The sequence below is a fragment of the Simochromis diagramma genome, unplaced genomic scaffold (assembly GCF_900408965.1).
Source record: "Simochromis diagramma unplaced genomic scaffold, fSimDia1.1 OVJJ01000293.1, whole genome shotgun sequence".
NCBI lineage: Eukaryota > Metazoa > Chordata > Actinopteri > Cichliformes > Cichlidae > Simochromis > Simochromis diagramma.
The window spans coordinates 15,080,246-15,100,140 of NW_024386801.1; the positions used below are offsets into that span (position 1 = coordinate 15,080,246).

Below are 19,895 nucleotides of genomic sequence, written 5' to 3' on the forward strand. Positions count from 1 at the left end.
AGCTGACGAATGATGTTAAGATAAGATTTAAGCCGCTCAATTGCAAAAACACGATAGCAATGTTTTGAAAGGGAAAAAAAAGCAACTGATAGAGTGATGCACAGCCAATACACCGAGCAGAGGAACAGTGTTAGGGGTTCATCGGCTCTTTATATGATGGTCAACAACTTACTTGAAATTTAAAATAAAAATATCCAGTGGAAATAAATGAATAAGTAACATTTATTTCAGCAATAACAAATCATATAAATTTCCCCGTTCATTCCCAGATAAGGACCAATCACATATTTTATTAATATCCCAGCTTTAACCTGAGAACAACCAAACCAGTGCAAACAAATGCCACTGCACTGCATTCAGTCACACCCTATTTGAAGCACTGGCACTGACTACACTTACAAATTGTGAATAAGTTCGAAAATTTTGGAAAAAATGGAGCATCTGATGTCTGATGCTGTTTTTTAAACTGCTGTGTTTTCCTATAGGATTTGGGCTGCTGACCTGTGTTCAAGCTGTGTGAGTTAACAATTACCTCTGATGTGGACAACATCGTTTCATGGTTGGCTTGTTGGTGCCGTGCACGGTTTGTTCTGTGCAGAATAAAGAATAATAGTGGCGTAAACACGCAGAGAGATGACTTTCTCTCCCGCACAGTATCTGTGCCGTAAAGTTTTGCATCTGAGTGAGCAGAGGACTTCAAGGATCCACTGTAGTAAAAGGCACCGTAATTGGCGATGCCAGTGAGGCAGACACAGCGTCTCCTCTAATGGGTTTTGCTTTTCAACACAAAGCCTTGACGGCGTTCACTTTGCAACTTTCAAAGTGTTATATACGCTGCCTCTGTGGTGCTGTATCCTTGAACTTGTGAAAATCCCTTTGAGTATTTTACAGATAATGTGCATGGGGGAAATTAAGAGAATATTTTAATGAGATTCAAGACGTATGCAGACATGTCTGGAGGCAGTTTTAAATAAGAGGCAATGACAATTACAGTATTTTCCCCGTGTGGGGAGGCAAATGTTGGTGAGAATTCCCTGGCCCCCTTAAGATGATGACGGGGAGGATATTGGAGCGTTTGCCACTGGGGAATCACGCCCAGAAATGACACTCCTCTCTCTGCCTCAGTTTTCTGTCTTTTTCTAACACTATATAAGCAAATCAAAGAAACTCTTCGCATATAACTAAAGAGGGGATGCTGGCTAAGTTGGAAAACAGTGTACTGCGGTGGGGGACTTGCGCTTTTCAAGCTTAAAGGTGATTCTGTAGCTCTTTAAGCTTTTTACGATCATAATTGGGGTTTTTTTTTTTCCCTCAGGTGATTTCACATATACGTTATAAACCCGTTTTCATCTTATGCCACAACCTAATTTTAGCTAATCTCAGTCAACCGGCTCCTGCATGGCAGACCACAAACTGTCTCTTTGCCAAAACCGGGCTTATCCGCGTAAAAACTACGTCACTTGCTCTTTGTGTGATTCCACGGCTGCAGATGGATACCATTGCTAAGCCTCGGATAATGCATGTGTGTAATGTGCAGTGATAGAAGAGAGCAGTCTGAGATAAAAGTGTGCCTTTTAACGTCACATGACCTCATCCGGCAAAGGTCTCAGTTGATCCCACGGGCTGCTGCCATATGGTTATGAGCGCAAACCTGCCTGCAGGAAAAACTGTCATGCATCAGAACATGCAACTGTCTGGAAGCAATTAGTTTCCAGAACAGCTGGAATTCCCTGAAAGGTGAAAGCACTTATATTTGACTAATATGTGAATCAGACTTTAGTTTTTTTTATTTATTTAAACGTAATCTTTTATTTTTTTCAGCCCGATTAATGGAAAAAATGTACGTATTTCAGTGTTGAGCTTTTCTTGTACTTGGCGCCTTTTTAAAGCAAACAGCGAGAAAACAGTTAAATGAAAAAGCCACTCCCCGCTGTTAGATAATAATAAAAAGGATCATCGTTTGGCCTTTAAAATATACAGTCTGGCTTTTTTATATTAAAAGAAAAACTTATAAAAAAGAAGCTTGTCCAGATGTTGTCCATCTGTGATTTTGAGGCTTCGGGGGGGGGGGGGGGGGGGGGTAAAGCACTATTGTATGTATTTGTATGACAGTTTTCTGGAATGGTTCACTGCCTTTAGGCCACCATACATCAGCAGCGGCGCTGCAGTGCGCGCAATGGGCGTGCGCACGCCTCCGGGTGCTGCTGCGCGCCCCCGCCTGTGTGTGTGTGTTTGTATGTCGGTGAACTGGTGGGAGAGAGAGAGGAGAGGACCGGTGGCTGAGAGAGGCATCGGAGGCAAGTGCAAGAGGTTCGGCGCTCTGAGCGGGGACTCCACGTGAATAACCGCAGCTACGGCTTCGCTCTGTCGCGGGAGGCTGAAGACACAGAAGGGGTTTTGTGTTTCTCACCGCCCAGGGAGGAGGTAAGGTGAGCTAAATTAGACCATTCATAATAAGCACGTGTCGTGTGGCTTACAGTTCACTGACAGGAGTTTTGTGGCACGTTGGAAGGATGCCGATAGAAAAACTGCCCCTCTTTTAGCTCCTTCTCGGGGGGTGGGAGTGTGCAGGAGTGGTTTATTTTAAATAACACGCCGCGCTGTTCTGGGTGATATTTTACGTGTTAGGTGATCGTCAGAGAGAGCGAAAAGGTGTGGGACATATTCCGGTGAACGACTGTCAAATCAAAGGGTTGACACGTACCGTGACGCGTTAAAGATGCTGAGGGGAAAAACACAAAAAACAAATCATTGGCACTTATTTGCGAATATTGTCTTTGGACTTGATCTTTTTTGCTTCGATCATCACATATCACATGGTGTAGATATAGTGGATATTCCCACAGATAGATAGACAGCTCTACTGTACTTGACAGCTGCTTTTTATTGTCCTGTGTTGAGGAAATCGCTGTCTGGATATACGCACAATCCCTCATAAGCTGATTTGCTTCCCACATGTTTGATTCCCCTCATATTCATGTCACAACTCTGTGTTGTTTTGACTGACCAGTCACTTTGCTGAGTCTAATTTCCCTTCATGGGACTGAATCTGATTATGATAGGCCCCCCCTGAGATTTCACAGAATTCATCTCACACCATTTTTCCACCAGTCAAAACAATTCATTTGCTGGAAAACAACCCAAACATATTTTCACACAATCCTGTCTTCCCACTCCACCTCCTCCTCCCCCGTCTGTCTGCCCCTTGGTCAAAGCTTCAGTAAAGGGGGAACTCACCATCATGCAACAACACCCCTCCTCCTCCTCATCCCCTCCTCTGCTCATCCCCAGACACTCTCACTCATACATACACCCAGACACACATGCCTTGACTGCACACTTTCGCTGCCTGCTCAGTTGGCCAAATTAATGCAATGCTAATGACCCCTGTGTTATTGTCTGAAGCTCTTGCCTTGCGCTTACTGCTCTGAAAAGCCTGACACACTTTCTAGTAATGTTTATTCACTCCAAGCAGACTATAGTTAATCTGGTTAAGACGATAACAATATCCCTCTATCCTTGCCTTATGTCTAGTTTACATTAATTCATAAAACTGGCGGCAAAAATGTACGTCCCAGACAGTTTGTGTGCTTTGTGGTAGTCTCTTGATCAGGTTGTAGTTTGAGCTCAGAGAGGCTTTAATCCACAGCTACTGGAGTGCTGCTAACATGACATTTCAGCCTCATTTGACAAATGTGGAGAAATCGGGACAAGATAGCGACCTACATTGTGCTGCCTTCTTTACTTTCAAACTCATCACAAATGACTCTAGACGGGGAGATTTGCATAACTAAGGGATTATCATGACACACGTTGGCCAGAGTTATTGTGAGAGCACCAGTCAGTCACACTGCACGCTGACCTAAAACCAGCGACGGGCAACTTTGCTCCGGGGGCTATGGGAAAAGCTTGGGTGTTGGAGGGAAAATGCCACCAATTTCTCTCTGTGGGCTGCAGAAAAACGCAGGCTATTCTGTGAGAAGTGATCAACGCGCCTTCTCTAAGCAGCCGTCCGTGGACATTCACAGGCCAGAACAAAGTGCCTCATAGAAAGGAAGATTTGTTCTGTGTCACTTGTTGTAATGATGACATAATTTCTTTCAGGAACTGGTCTGAACCTGAGAGCCTGCCATTTCATCAAGGGTACATTTGAGTCATGTCAGAGTAATGCTTGTTTAGGGAAGCAGCACGTATTCCGAGATGAAACAATAACACGATTCCGGCAAAGTGAAGCTGAAGTCAGGGTGGGAGATGGCTAGTCTCAGTAGACGTTTAGTAAGAGGGACCTGTCAGTGTAAAGATCGCTTCTGGTTAATCACAAGTGTCTCTTTTTTCTAAGTCTTGACAATCATTTATGTGACATTTCATAGTTTGTATGTTCTGAATTAACTAAGTGCTAAAATCTGGAAATGGGAATATGAAGGCATTACAACAATTAAGGCCAACCGAGCATGAATCTAGGCATTAGAACCAGGAGTAAATGATTCAGTAATCCATCAGTGAGTTGATATTTGATACAAATATAGCATGCTTAGCAACTTTAGATCTTACAACATTAACAACAATTTTCTGGGTGCAGTTTCTCAAATGAAATATTTTATGCTATATGATGGTGAACAGAAGATATTTTAGACCTCGGTCTGAGCGCTGAAAACATGAAGGAACAAGAAAACATCTCGAGTTTCTTTGACATTTGTTTAAAAAAAAAAAAGAGTTCACTGATTAATTGAGGAATACAATAATAAATTAATTGGCAATTCATCTATTTCAGTTTTTACCTAAAATCTGGTATCTGCACATGCTATACACACACACACACACACACACACACACACACACACACACACACACACACACACACACACACATTATGTATATATATATATATATATATATATATATATATATATATATATATATATATATATATATATATATATATATATATATATATATACCCAGATCTCAGCGAATATCTTGATATTGATTCCAGTTCCTGTAGAAATTATGACTGAGGCGCTGAAGCCAACCATAAATACCCCCTGCAATAATTTCTTTTTCATGCAAAAGTGCACACGCACTAATCAATAATTTACCATCATAAGTCACTCCAGCTGATTGACTGAATGATTGAGTGAGTTCTGGCGACACGTGTTCTCGTGTCCCGAGTGAAGAGGATCCAGCAGCCATTGTGAATAGAAACGCCGTGCTGCTTGGCTGTGATGAGGCTAAATTCCCTGGGGAATGATGGAGGCCCATGCCTACCCATTAGTGTCACTGCGGTCTGGGTGTTTCATCCCAGTGGAGCTATCACGCACAGCAGCGCAGCACACTGACATCATTTGGACCTCCTTGTCATAGGCATGTTCGTCTCATTTTGGGACTGATGAGTGCCTCATTATCATACCACAGAGGGAACGGTGCTCTGCCTGCTTCACAGCTGCCTGATCACTTTCACTGTTTGTAATTTGGACAAATGTATGCAGAAGCAAAGAAAGGCATTCATACATGTTCATTACATGTGCCCATGTTTTACTTTCCTTCTCTCTCTGTCTCTCTCTGTGAGTCGGGCCTGCTTGGTTGCAAGCTGGTGGGTACAATTAGAGTTTCACAGTCAGTTAAGCAGCAGCTCTAATGGGAATTGACACATTCCTGTGAATCCCTCCACACAGCTGCAACTGTTGGTGTTTACACCGTAGACTTGTATTTTATTATCGGGAGTAAATGGCAACAGATGACTAAGAAAAATGAGTCAACGAAGTAAGTAAAAAGTACAAAGTGAACCTCGAATAGATAGATGTCTTGGTTTCGGCTTCTCCCTTTACTTCTTGCTGTTATGGATATTGACAAGAATTTATTAACACCAGTGCCACTGCTGAGTTTTCCTATAGGTCAGATTTTTTTTTATTGATCCCCATGTTGTTTACTGATTGGATTTACATGTGAGGAAAAAAAGTAATCTTGCACAGGTTTGTATCCTCAATTCAAATACCTGGACCTGACTCTAATTACTGTACAAAAACAGACTTGGATGTGACTTTGGTGTGCAAAAGCTTTCACGCATTTAACTCATAATGGATTGGTTCCGGGTTTTAACTGGAACCAGTAGTTGATTCCTTTCATTGCTTGTAACAGCACATTAAATAGCTGACACAAGGGTCTGATGATTTGATCGATTGGTGCACAGACAGAAAATTCATCATCAGCTGTTTGGACATGTTTCTAATAATTTTAATAAAAGTAAAATTGTAAAAATGCTTTGATTCAAGCTTCGCACGTGTTAAGGTTTTCTCACACTAATATCTGAAACAGAGCAGTCTAAAGCCTGAGCTTTTGGCAAGTAGGGATTACTTAGCACATACTGGCCATCTGCCTTTGCAACAGTATATGACAGAAAACAATGAGCATCCTTTAAACGTGTTTGTTTTTGCGTAAATTCAAGCTTTTCAAATGTGAGGAATTATTATTTAGTCATCTTTTGAAATAAACTAAATACCATCGGCTATGGTTTGGATAAAAAAAAGCGAGCTGTATGTTAATAATTATGTTGGATTAAGCTCTGGAAACAACAAAAAAGAGGCATTATTGTTACTTTAAGGATTTCATAAAGCAAATAATAATAAATCATTAAATGAAGATCAAATGAATCACTCATGGAAAAGCTGTTAGTCATAGCCCCGACTCGGAAGCCCTGCTGATCAGAGATGCTGTGCTCAGTTGATTTGCTGTTAAATTCGGCTATAGATTTTGGACAGCAGGTAGTTGGACAGATGTTGGATGGATGGAGGTCAGTGAAGACCTCCTTGGATGGCCCCCTGTGACCAAATCATTACGTTGGAGCTTCACACCATGACGGTCATCAAGCCCAGTCACTCAAGGTTGCCAAGGGAACCCTAATATTACTCATGTCAGGTTATCAACCCCCTTTAGTAAGTACAAAGCATTTAAGGATGTTCTTTTCCGTCCTAAGTAAGTGCCAGGGGGGTGACAGCAATAGACCCTTTTGAAATGGGACATTGAGATAATGGAACGTAATGTTGCAGGTTTTATGCTCTCTCTCTCTGTCCCCTTTAGACCTCCTTGTTAACTAGGTGATCTGAACCACTCAACCTCGAATTTAGAGATCCAATGGGAACAAATGGAAATTCAACTCGATGTTTGCTCCAGGAGTGCATTTTCTGAGATCTCATCAGATGCGCTGCTTCGTTGCTACTGGCTAGGGGAGGAGGAGGGAGGAAAAGGAAGAAGTGGGAGTGTTTTCAAGCTTTTGGGGTTCCAAGGGGGAGGGAGGAGGGGTGGATCATGTACCTCCATGGACGCTGAGAATGGGCAGGGGGGAACAAAGGGGGTCTGTTTTCTCTTTCTCTACTGGCAGGGAGGCTTTTATTGCCTCTTGCCTTGCAGTATGTGTGTGGGTGGGTGGGGGTGGTGATAATGCTGGGGAGGGGTGATGCAGGGGTTATGCTGAAGGAGATCCACAATAGAAACTGTGGTGTTGGAGCCTCTCTTTGAACAGCTGAAGAGGGCTGGAGAGGCAGTCCTTGCTGGAGCGACAGCCTCGGGCCTGTTGAAGCTCTGGCCAACTTTGGATGGGCAGCAGATGTTGGAGAGGTAGCTGGTGGCCGAGTGGCAGCACATAACAACGACCGGTGCTTCCCTTTCCTGTCCTGAAAACAACAGGAGGTGGGCATTGCTCCACTGGCAGGGTGCAGGCTGGCCAAAATTGCAGGGAATACAGGAACAGTGTGCACTTGAAAGCTTTTCTGCTCCATTCTCAAGCTTCCATCTTCTTCCTATTTGCATAGAGCTTAAGGAGAAAAAAAAACCAAAACGCGTTGCACATCCCACTCTTTGTTGGCACTGCGATGCAGCCCACTTGTGTGGACTAATAGCTCAGAAAATACATCACCACAGCTCTTTCTCTGCTTATAAAATTGGCCTGTACCGTGCCAAAAATCCAACGCAATCCCCAAGCCTCCACAGCCTTACTAGTCTCTTGTTGAACACCGCATCCAACAAAACTTGCAGAAGTGGGGGTCTGCAGAGATAAGCGGAGCAAAGGCTTAGATTATCTTTGTTGCCCCAGCGCATGATGCAACAGCGAATCAACAGGAAAAGAAGGAGACACTTCGCTGTCAGCTCATGAATAAAGTTGACATGGAAACACAAAGTGGCTTTGCCATGGTTCAGGACTCGCTGACCTCGAGGTCTTATTTAGGCCAGGCGCTCTAATGCCCTTACCCTCTGCTCCACCCCTCTACCCCCTCCCACACCCTGGCTGAGGGTAAGATACCATGTTAGAAGCTCAGCAGCCACCACTGAAGGGCCCTTAATCCAAGTGGGATGACAGTTTGGCTCTGGATGCCGTTTCTGCAGTGCTGAGACCAATGAGCTTTTCTTCCCCTCTTTTTCATCCCTTAAACCTCCCAAATACAACCACAGGAATCCTGGGGAAAAAAGCAGTTCTCGGGGAGACAGACGAATAGGATGGCAAACAAATCAAAGGGAGGATCTCCGATTCCTCCTTTGTAGAGCAGATAAATGTGCACATTCACAGAGATATCAAAAGCACACAGTGTTGACTTCAGCTGCTTTTTTTTTTTTTGTCCACATGTAGTGTAAAAAAACATAATCTATAACCAGATAATCTTTGTCCAGGCTTCAGAATGATTAGGGAAGATTGAGGTCAGAAAACCATTAGACTCATCAAATTTAGTGATGCTGCCACATCAAATCCCTTTTCCTGCCTTTAAACCAATCGGCAGAGCGATCCGCGGACCACATGTTAACGGAGGTTCAAATGGGCCATCCATTATCTGAAACAATAACGAGCATCATGCATGTTTGCCATTACTGTTACTCACTCTGCATTGCAGCTGCAGCTGATTCTGCTTTTCCACACTGGTCACAGTCCCACTGTGATGTGCAATAATCTCTGGGATGTTGGCTTTGTTAAGTTTTTATAAAATTTAGTTTGGAAATTTGTCAGCTTGACACAATACGATCACATAAAAACGTCAAATATTTGTTTTATGCAGAACCTCGAATGTTAAAATGTGCCAAATGCAGTATGTATTTCTGCCCCTTTACTCTAAAAATGTTAACACCACCAATACAGAAAATCATCATTTAATCTTGAACTAGAATATGATGGTGAATAGCAGCACTTGTGTCCCCTGCTGGACCCAAGTGCAGGAAGAAGGAGCCTGGAAATATTTCTTCTGCACTGAAATATTTTTAAATCAGTTTAAATTCAAATGAAATCTCAAGCTGCTATTACTCAGTATATTCAAGTAGATTCAAGCATTTTAAAATTCCTGTTATATCAAAAGCACAATTTTTTCAACTATGGGAAGCCTGTGAATTTGATTTATTAACTAAAACCCAAGGTCATCCTCTCTGGTGTTCGAGGGTATTATGCCAGAGCAATTTAGAATCAAACATGAGCAATGGAATAGCAATCAGTATAATCTCTGTGTGTTCAGTCCTGTGCTGGATTCTCAGCGCTGTGCATCTTCAGGAACTGGAGGAATGTAATTGTCAGTAAGATCATTCCTTTCTGTGGGCTAGTTCGGCCCATCTGTGAGGAAGGGAGAATGGCAACTTCATTTATCAGGATCTCCGCTGTGGCTGGCTGGCCTGATAACCCAATCAAGTGTCTAGTGTGACTAAGAGCCGTCTGGGCGAACACTAGGCTTTTTTCAGTTCTCCGTGTGGAAATATCAATGAGGCTTTGTCAATGTGCCATTGTTGACAGCCAGAGCCCTGTGGTGTTAAAAACCTAATGCAGACTCTCAAAGAAAGAAAAAGTCTCAATAAAAATCTTTGTTTACTATTTTCTTTACATTTTCACACTATATTTGGACCTTGGCATTGAATGGCAGTCCTGGTGTTGGTGTTAGTCGGCATTGTGCCGGTACAAGCTAAAAAGATTCTGGTTTGAGGCAGACCTGATGTTCGGGTCTTCAAGGTTGGCTGGTTTTTGGGCCTCTCAGGGGCTCAAGGCACAATGACCACATCTCTCAATGAGTGGAGCCACAGTGGACATGTTACTCAAAGGGCTTACTGCATGACAGGGAGCACGCCTCCACAGATACAAGAGAAAAATAGCACACTTTCACTCTGAGGTGGATTTCATATAGCTCACAGTTCTGCTGTCAATATCTTGATTGTAGTTGACATTTAAGGGAATGCATAAGGCAAAGGGCATTCTTTAGATGTTCTCTGCTGCTTTCATGAAATGTGTTTGGTTTGGAATAATGGATTAAATTGTTAATGTACTCAGAGGGAGGTGAGGGTCGGATCATTCTGAAGTATTCCTAGATTTCTCTATACATTTATTTTTTACATAAGCTGTGCACATCTGAGGCTTTTACATAATCAGTCAAGCTGCTATCTGAGTTAAAATCTCAGTTTTCCCTGATTGAAGGATCATGATTAAAACTGTAGGTTTCCAAAGCCTGTGCCTGAGATCATGATATGCACAGTGCTTATGGAATTATTTAAACCTGTTTTATAATCCGTGATTGTAGGTATGGGGTTTAAAAATAAAAAGGAGCAGTCGTGCCCTGAGAGCAGACTATGCACGGATCTCCACCGCTCTGGCTTGGTTTCTGCCTCTGTTTTTTTTCTTTGTTTATTTCATTTCCTTTTTAAGTCTTTTCTATATGACTTTTCATAGATTTCATTTCTCCATTTGGTAACCTTTACTTTTGTTTGTCATTATTCACACATTAGATGAGACCATTAATGATATCCCAGAAATGTCTGGGTTAGGTTTGCATGTATCTCAAGAGCTTACAAGTTTATACAATGATACCCAGCGGTACAGCCCAGTAGCATTCATTATATGCTTGCAGATTTTATGAATTTAGATTTTCTTCTTCCACTGCTGCCTTTTAAAATCAGGCGTTGTTCGCTGATGTAGCGCTTAATCAGTCCACAATAGGGCAACTACATGGAGGTCAACTTGATTGGATTCTCCACAGTCATCTGCAGTGAAAAAAAATCTAATTAAGCTTCAGGCACCTAAGTCAAACTCCGTAGGATTACCCTGGCCCTGCACCCAAAACCTGGTCCTGGGAGATTGTGATAACTACTCTCATAATCTGAAGCCGGGGAAGCCTAGAGGGGGGTGTTGGCAATGAAATCCATACAAACCGAATCTACCCACCCACTCAACTGCGTGGATAGCTGAGTCACGTAAAAAATATATGGTGTAAATTAAGTTAAAATCAAAAATCGCAGTGCGAGATTTACCAAAGTCGAGTTTGTGTTAACATTCAAAGCCACAGCAGGACACAGTGCAAATAGCTACAGTGTGTTTCGAAGAGATAATGATAGAAAAAAAACTGATTTCATGCAGAGTTTCATCCGTATCGTTCACAATCCCCTGAGCTTTGAAGTCAAATTGGAAGTGTGTCTGTATGGGTGGAAACGACAGACAGATTAGAGAACAGAAAACATGCTTTGAAAGAGCTTTTAACCCCCCCCCCCCCCCCCCTACCCCCTCCTACTCAAATCTGTCTTTTTCAGAGACAAATAAAACCCACCAAAGTATCTTCTCTTTTGTCCCAACTTTAAGATGTGGGTTGGATGTAGATTTTCCACTGAGCAAAAAGTCCATGTTTGTTGTGGTCACCACAGTGCTCGAAACAGCTTTTTTGTTTGGAAGATAACTCACAACGGGAGACCGCTATTGACCAGTTGTTCCCCTAAAAGAAATGGGCATGAAGGGGGAAAGAGTGGAGGACAGTGAGGGGGTCAAGATGGGGTAAAAGACACGGATGTGCAAGTGACCAGGACATGGTCTCCATCTCACCAGGATGCAGCTAAAATATGGCTCTCTTCTTTTGATCCTGGAGACAGTGCACCTGCTGGAGGTCTAAGGATTTGTCCTTTTCCCGTCTATCATCAAGGTATCACTTTATGTATGCGAGTACAGCTCTTGGTATTCCACTATCATTACATTTTCCTTCTTGTACTCATAGCCACAAAATTAAAAGGCTGCAAGAGCTTGTGATCTCTTCCCGCCTTCTCGTGGGAGTTGATTGTGATTGGGTTTTCTTCTCCCCTCAGTCTCGCATCAAAATGCAGCCAGACTGAAAGCTAAAAATGCTCTTTTGGCCCCAAAACAAAAGCCTCTGAATTAGTTTCACTCAGCCTGTTTATCTGAGCTGTGATTCAGCTGAAATGGGACTTTGGATATGAATTTTGAGTGGAAGCAAAGCGCTGGCAGAAGTGGCAGAGCCTTGTCCTTGACAGCCTTGTTGAATTAATTCCTTCCAAATGGCTGGTTTAAAGAATGAAAAGAAGAGTGTTGAATACAAGCTAATACTGATCTGATGCTATCTACGGCACAGGTTCAATTTTTAACCGTAGTGTCTTTGTGAAACCATCCATTTTTACCCATGTGACTCATATTGTGTGCGGAGTTAAAGGATAATGGAATAGGTGGCCACCCAGGACAGCTTGTCATAGCACTTCAGTTTGATTGACATGCCACTTCTTTTTTCACATCAGACATGGTAAAATTGTATAAAAGTGACTCTTTAGCATAACATTGGACAATTGCATGCTTAACCTCCTTCATTCTCCTCTGGGGCTCGATTAATTCAAACCGGAGCAACTTCAACATATCTGTGTTTTGTAATGCTAAAATTAGCAGGATCTGAGGCATGTGCTTGATATGGTAATAGGGGAGGTGAATTTGTTGCTGTGGGCTACGTGGATGTGTACGTCATTGTATATAAATATCTTGTGATATATTACATTTTCTTTAAAAAATCAGGTGAGAAGCTGGAGTTTGAAGTTTCACTCCTGACCTCAGGAATAACAGCATCCATTCAATGTTTTTTCCAGCTTTCATCGACATCCTCGCTTCCTTCACATGCAGGTTATTTAGTTTTTATGAAACAGTTATTACCCTATACATTGGGTAGAATATTCTAATAGGAAATAATGAAAAAAAATTAAGTGCTGTGGTGGTTAACCCTGCTACCTCACATCAAGAAGGCCAAGTCCACCATCTGTCCAGGGCCTTTCTAGGTGGAGCAGAAGTTTTCTTTGAGTATTCTGGTTTCCTCCCGCGGTCCAAAAACATGCAGTTAGTGAGGTTAAGATTATTGGTTATTGCGCGCAATGCGATTGTCAATGCGATTGCGTGTCTGTTTCTGTGTTAGCTGCGTGACATGCTTTCAGCCACATCCTTCCAGAGTACACCTTGCCTCTCATTTGATGGTAGCCGGGATAAACTACAGCACCCATCGCAACTCTGAATTAGATAAACAACATATTTCTGGGTTTTGGACTGATGGTGAAAAGAAACCTGTCAACATGCACACTCGGACCTGAAAAACTGCTGAGAGTCATTTAATTTAACAATTTAGTGAGTATCGCATCAGATTAAAGAAATCATTTATCATAAATAAATCAATCATTAGCAGCAACTCTAATAGACGTCGTTCAGTAAACACTGTATGTGTCTTCATATTGTTCAGCTTTAATGGGAATGTTTTGCGTTGGCTTCCAGAGTATCACTTCAGTCCTGAATACTCATTTGCTGAGTTTTAAACACGAATTGCTATGATTAGTTTATTCCCTTTGATCCCAAGCATGGCAGTATGTGGATTAAATATAACTCAAGATAACATCAGATTAATCTGCAAAGGCTAATTTCAGTAAGTTCTGTCATTGTACTACATCTACCTTTTTCCCTCCTCTCCTCCATAACCTCATCTCCTACACAGAACTAACCCATCTTAGAGGAAATACTGAATGCATTATGTGGTATAAACAGCTCCACGTAAAGATGCATTTATTGGATCGTTTATGATAACGGGATATGAAGAAGTTTTCCCACATTTCACACAGTGGCTGATCTCAGTGGTTCCAAGTGCAAGAGTGCCGCTCTAAATGTTTAATGGCGAGTTAAAGGATAAGGGCCATCTTCTGTCTCTTTCTGCATAGTGTCTCATTCCAGTCTGGCTGAGCTCCAGTGCTCACTGCAGCATTCTGACTCACTATGTTGCTGCATTGAGCCTAGATACAAAGCATCTCTGGAGACCTTTTAGCTCCGCTGGAGTTATGCAGTATATTGAGTAGGACAGTTTTCAAACTTGGCCAGACGACTAGGATCATTTGTCACTCTAGTCGCGTGCACCTATATTTTATTTTTATGGCCTGACCTTCGGCTTCACAACCTCAGTGCGCAAACGGGGCAGACCACCAGCCACTAGTCCGCGTCACGGTCAAAGCGTCAGCGTTTCGGTGAAGCCCTGGCTGCTCTTCAATGGCCCTTTCACTGCCACTTGGTGACAATGCATTTTTTCCATGCCATAAAGCAGATGCTGTATTCTAGCAGTACAATACAGGGCCCATCTGAAACTGTTTACCATGTGAAAGGCACACCGGGATCAGGATGCCTACCACTGTGTGGGGCTTTTTGACTTGCCACTCTATAATGAGTGCACGCTGGAAGGAAAAGGAGCGCGCAGCTTTAACTGGCATTGTAATCACTGCATGGAGAGAGGAAATGCAGTATAAAGTGCTGATCCAGCCTATTCTTCCCAGGCCAGGGCTTTTTAGACTTATCTGAATACAGAGATTACTGTGACACCATATGAGCTTGTCAGCAGTTGCACCCATAGCAGATAAATAGGGAGGAAACTTGCAGTTTACGTACCCACCTAAAACAGATCATTTAATCTCTTATTCCATCGGGCCCTGATCTTTGATACAGCTGTGGCAAGTTTTCTCTAAGATGAGGTCTCTGATCTTTTCCGACCTCTTTCTCTGGAAGTCAAAAATCAAGAACTAACAAGTGGAAACATCTCAACTGCAGAGGCTTATCCGGTGTAACAGAAACCCCCTGCAGTTAAATCATTATCTTTGTGCGACTAGTACCTGTCTTCTCTTGTGTTGCTGTTTGTTGTCGACAAGTTGATGACGCTCAGTTTGTTCCAAGTTGTCTGCCCTCAGGCCTCGCTTTGTTATGAAGTCTTACTGCTCCACCTCTTATGGAAAAACAACTAAGACAGCGTTAAACCAGCCCTAATGGTGGACTTAGTGGTGGCCTGACAGCAAGAGGTGTAGTGAGTAATTATGCACTCAAGCAGTGAGGGACCCTGAAAGGCCAGAGGTACCCAACCTCACAGACTGGTCACAGTCAGATTCCTCTCCACCCATAGAAGGGGTGTCAGAGACAGGGAAGCTACTCCTGAAGCTAAGGTCTCTTTGGCCCTTCGGCACCACTTAGAGGGCTTATCCTCCTAGCCAAGAGCTCTCTAAGGCCTCCAGCTGGTCATCAGTCATGTCAAGGACACACATCATTCATGTCAAGAGCCTGAAGAAATAACAGCGGCGCCACAGACACAGGAGCGCAGATGGGGATGTTTTTAAGTATATTTAAATGACACCTTGGAGGAAGAATGGCACTGTGGGAAATACCTGCAGTGGTTGCAGCTGGCTGAGTGTTAAGATGAACTCACTCGCACATTCCTGCTGTTTATAGTTAATTTTGAGCAGCATTCTGGATCAAGTTAATGCATGCATTGCAATAAGTTTGCAGAGAGATTTCTGGTTCACATAGGAAGGTGTTTTGAATGTTTTGCTTCTCGTGGGTATTATGAGGTTAGTATTGCAGAGTTTTAGCAAATACTCAACAATTTACTGTGACATTTAGTCCTGAATAGTCTAATAACCCCAGTAATGCTTTTAGTGCCTTATTTTTTATAGAAGTCTAGACTTGCAGAAGGCTTCAGTTTGTTAAACCTGCAAAACCTGCTGTAGACTTTCTAATAACATCTTCATTTTCAGTGTATGTGTGTTGTGTTTTCTTTAATTGCTATTGAGCAAATTTTGGCTTTTTAAAACACTTGTCTATCTTGATAATTGCACACATTAAACCTGATAAACATCAGTATACTGGCATTGGCGTTGTGGGCATGTTCGGGCATGCTGATTGGCGTTTAGCTCAGAGCATCACTGTGCACAGCTTCACAGAGCTGCACAGTGTCGTGGTCCCCCTGAGCAGCTTTTCTAAAGAGTAAATCCATTTAATAAACTGTTTTAAAGACATTGTTGTTCAATGGGATGCAGACACAGGCAAATATGCACCATTAATCAACAGACAACATGCCAGTTTAGCTCCAGACAACTCCAGAATATTTTTGATTTTCTTATTTTTTGTGTTTATACACCAGTTTGCATGTAATCATTAGTTATTATTAATTTCTAGGTCAAAGGCATGTCTTTTGTCCTGTCTCCCTCCCCTGACCCCCAAGCTCAACAGATGGCTGCCCCTCCCTGAACTGGAGGTTTCTTTCAGTTAAAAGGGAGTTTTTCCTTCCCACTGTCACCAAAGTGCTTGCCAATAGGGGGTCTGATTGTATGCCATCAATACTTACACAAATACAAGAAAACAGCCATTGCATAGCTGTCCACTGCAGTGACCACTATGCGTGAAAGGGTTAGAGTTGTACTTTATTTAAAAATTGCATCCTACTTCATTTTATGTGCTATAAAGCAGTTGTTTACCAGTTTATTTTTCCACCCCAGGAAGAGACTTGGTGTGAGTAAGTAAGGGAAGAGCACTTTTAAGTGTGTTGTCAACACTTTCACATTTTTTGAATCGGAAAAATTGCCATCTTCACCCAAAACGCATTCCATCACTTTTTCTTCTTATGCTGCTGTCTGTGCTGTCATCTAAGTTATTTTAGCGGGGAGCATCTGTCCCATTTTGTTGTATCATTTCCCTGAAGAGTACACGGCATCTTGTCACAACCGGAGGAATGTTAGTTTTCCTTATCAAGAATGAAGCCGAGGGAACGCAGACCACAGAGACTAACCCATATACAGCGGAGGCTGTGTAAAATCCCTCCAGTTGCGAATAACTGAGCATGTCGCACAGATACCAGAGAAACCGTATCACTGATCAAACGCGGGCCTGTAAAATACAAAGCTTGTCTCCAGCAAATCAAGTGAAGGCTTTTTTTTTTGTCTTATGCTCGGAGCCAGTGTCTCTGACATTGTGCATTCAGGCAGAGCTTGTCTTTTAGCTTCGTTGTGTCACTAATTTATTCATTTAAGCGGTTGCAGCCATATTCAAAGACAATGGCGCACAAGCTGTGAGTTGAATTAACCTCAATAATTATGCAGTTCTGAGGAAAGAAAAGCCCAATTGTTAGATACTCCTCAAGATTCCTGCCCCCTTCTGTGCTTAACATCCAACTGAATAGATTAATAACCCCAAGAAAAATCCAACCTTTCCCTTTAAAGTGTCCTCTCGGATCAACAGGACAGTGCACTTTGACATTTGTTTTCGTGGTATTTGCATCGCATCCTCCAAGGTCAAGCTTTCTGTTTATGTTTGCACTACTGATGATTTTCATATTAAGCCTAATGGAAGCATCTATCCACTGTGAATGCATTTGCAAGGGATCCATTTTCTCAAAACACCATACAGGAATGCACTTTTAAGTGATTCCAATAAAAGCATGGTTCAAAGTGCTAATGGCACATGTGATCAATACGCAAGCTTTTTTACGGCATTTGAATCCATCAGATGTACACATCAATCCAAAGGCCATTTGAGTTGCAACAATAAGTTTATGAATATTCTATTGTGTATCGCATTACTTTGATTTATTCCCACTAAAGGAGCTCATACTGTTAAAACAGCGCATTATAATCCTGTAGCTTTAAGTCGATGTGAGGCCAAACATTTGGCTAGCACAACGAGCATTGAAATACATTTCATTGAAGTGGATTTATAAGAAAAAGAAAAACATCAGTTTATAGAAAACATCAGCCCTCCAGGGTTTACACGCTAAACAAAAAATCTGTCTGCACTTGGCGTAGATGAGTGCTAACAAATTTCTTCTTTCTGCTAAAAACCTTAAGTCAGTAGATCAGTTCAAAGTTTTGATATATAATTAGTCTTTTATCTGAAAAGTGCCTGGCGTGTGTTTCTCACAGCTCCTCAAATTTGAGAATTTGAATAATCTCTGTCTGATCTAAATTTCAGTACATTTAGTGCTGCACAGTCTGCAATCTGGGAACATGAACCTGGGCCTTGAGAAGCTGGGATCATCTTCCCTGTGTTCAGGCTGTTATAACACCTGGCCACAGCTGGCAACAATAGAGACGTTGTGAAGTGTTGGCTGGATGTGAAAAACATCAGACAAACACAACAATAACAGAAGCCCATTTGCATCCTCCACTCCGCTGCTAAAGTAAGGGCAGCCAAGATTCTGGCTAATGCATAAGACGTTGTTGGAGATGAAAGTCTCACTGTGACAGTGTTCCTTGTGCTCAGCCTGCTTCAGATGAGGTGCGGTGATGGATCTTGAGAATAGCAAGCCCGAGGATGTGGTTTTTAGTCATGCATTTCTAAGAATAGAAACACCAAAAAAAAAAAGCTCTCGTGCTTGGTTTAAAAACTGAGGTAATTGTGCTTTAATGATTCAGGATCAGTGGCTGTGATATGTGTTATCCTCTAACTACATGGTCATTCCCACATTCAAACACAGTTTTAGTACTGCAGGTTTTGGCCAGTACCTTCTCTCTAGACAGCCTGCATTCAGTGTGCGTGCATGTGTGCGTTTGGGTGTGTTTGGGGATATATGTGAGGGTGAATTATTGATGCAGTGTAAATCCAATCTGCCTCGTGGCAGGTGTGCTGCGTTCTGTTTGCTCTGTGTGTGTCTCTGTGTGTGTGTTTATGTGTGTGAGACATTGTCAGAGAGGAGGAAGGAGCTGTGCTGCAATTAAAAGGCAGCACAGTCTGCAGTCCTGCCCACACAGATACAGCTGTAGGCATAGAGGCTATAGGCTCAGTGTACCTTGCATCCACACATGACCACTAGAGTGTTCACGAACATGGAAAACACAGTCCTTCTCACTCTCCCTCCTCCCTCCACTCCTTTTCTCGATCTGTTGAGCGGTACAGTTTGCTTTTTTTCCCCCTTCTTTGCTTCCCCTGCCACCCTTCCTTCTCTCACCCTCTGTCTCCTGTGCTCTTTCTACTCTTTTCTCTCTCACACATAAACTTTACAGTGTGCCACACTTGAGCTGCAGCAGTCTGTTATTGTGCAGCATGCACAAGCTGCTAAGAGTCGAGTGGTGATATCATCCCATTGTCCCTGTGCTGTCACCTGCACCAAAGAGCATGGAGGCGAAAGAGAAAAAAACAAAGATGAGAGGAAAAGAGAAGTGGATGTAGGAGAAAGGTGGAGAAGGAATGAGATTAGAGTGCGAGAGAGGGATGGAAACATCCTGATAGGCATGGAGGGCTGCTTTGTCTTCCTCCACTGGGGCCAGTTAGGGAACACCAACCGCTGCAAAGACATGTTTTTCAGGGCAAACAGAGACGGTCAGGCTTTGAGTACACAAATATTGGTTTGGATATGTATTTACCTCAGATATTTGTAGAAGCAAGACAGGGAAGAGAAGGTTGAAGGAAGAGAATGTTGATTATTTTTTCCTATAATTAAAAAAAAAAAAAGTCTCCTAAATTTTGTCCCAGGCTTATAAATTGTTGCAGTAACTTTGCTATTAAAGATGTGAGGATCCTGGTATCTGACACAACAGAAATAAACTGATACTATCAGACACAGGAATATTATTGATGAGTATGACAATTAAAATGCAAATACTAATAGTCACGTTCCTATATAGGATTTTAAAAGTTTCCCAGCTTTACAGAAAGAAAAACTCTTATTGCAGACTGATTAGACTGTTCTAGCAATACTCCATTAGATTTAGCAGTATGTGAAGGTTGTTGGAAACTGCCCGTCAAGACTGCAGCCTTTTTGTCTCTGCCCCCTGCTGCTGTGGCCGCCTGCTCTTGCCTCCTTTCCAAGCTCACCAACAATGAGTCTATTAACAGCCCAAGG

At 42.4% G+C, this 19,895-nt stretch overlaps 1 protein-coding gene across 17 annotated transcripts in view; it reads left to right on the plus strand.

Annotated features, from left to right (window-relative positions):
* LOC120730035 (neuronal cell adhesion molecule-like) overlaps positions 1-19,895 on the plus strand; it is a 93,214-nt gene that overhangs the window by 16,287 nt on the left and 57,032 nt on the right. For 8 of the 17 annotated variants that reach the window (XM_040026120.1, XM_040026122.1, XM_040026117.1 and 5 more), the window contains exon 1: positions 2,239-2,424. The gene's annotated coding sequence lies outside the window, so the exon portion shown is untranslated. Of the gene's footprint in view, positions 1-2,237; positions 2,430-19,895 lie in introns of those variants that run through there. The other 9 variants (XM_040026125.1, XM_040026127.1, XM_040026126.1 and 6 more) reach the window with 4 other exon arrangements.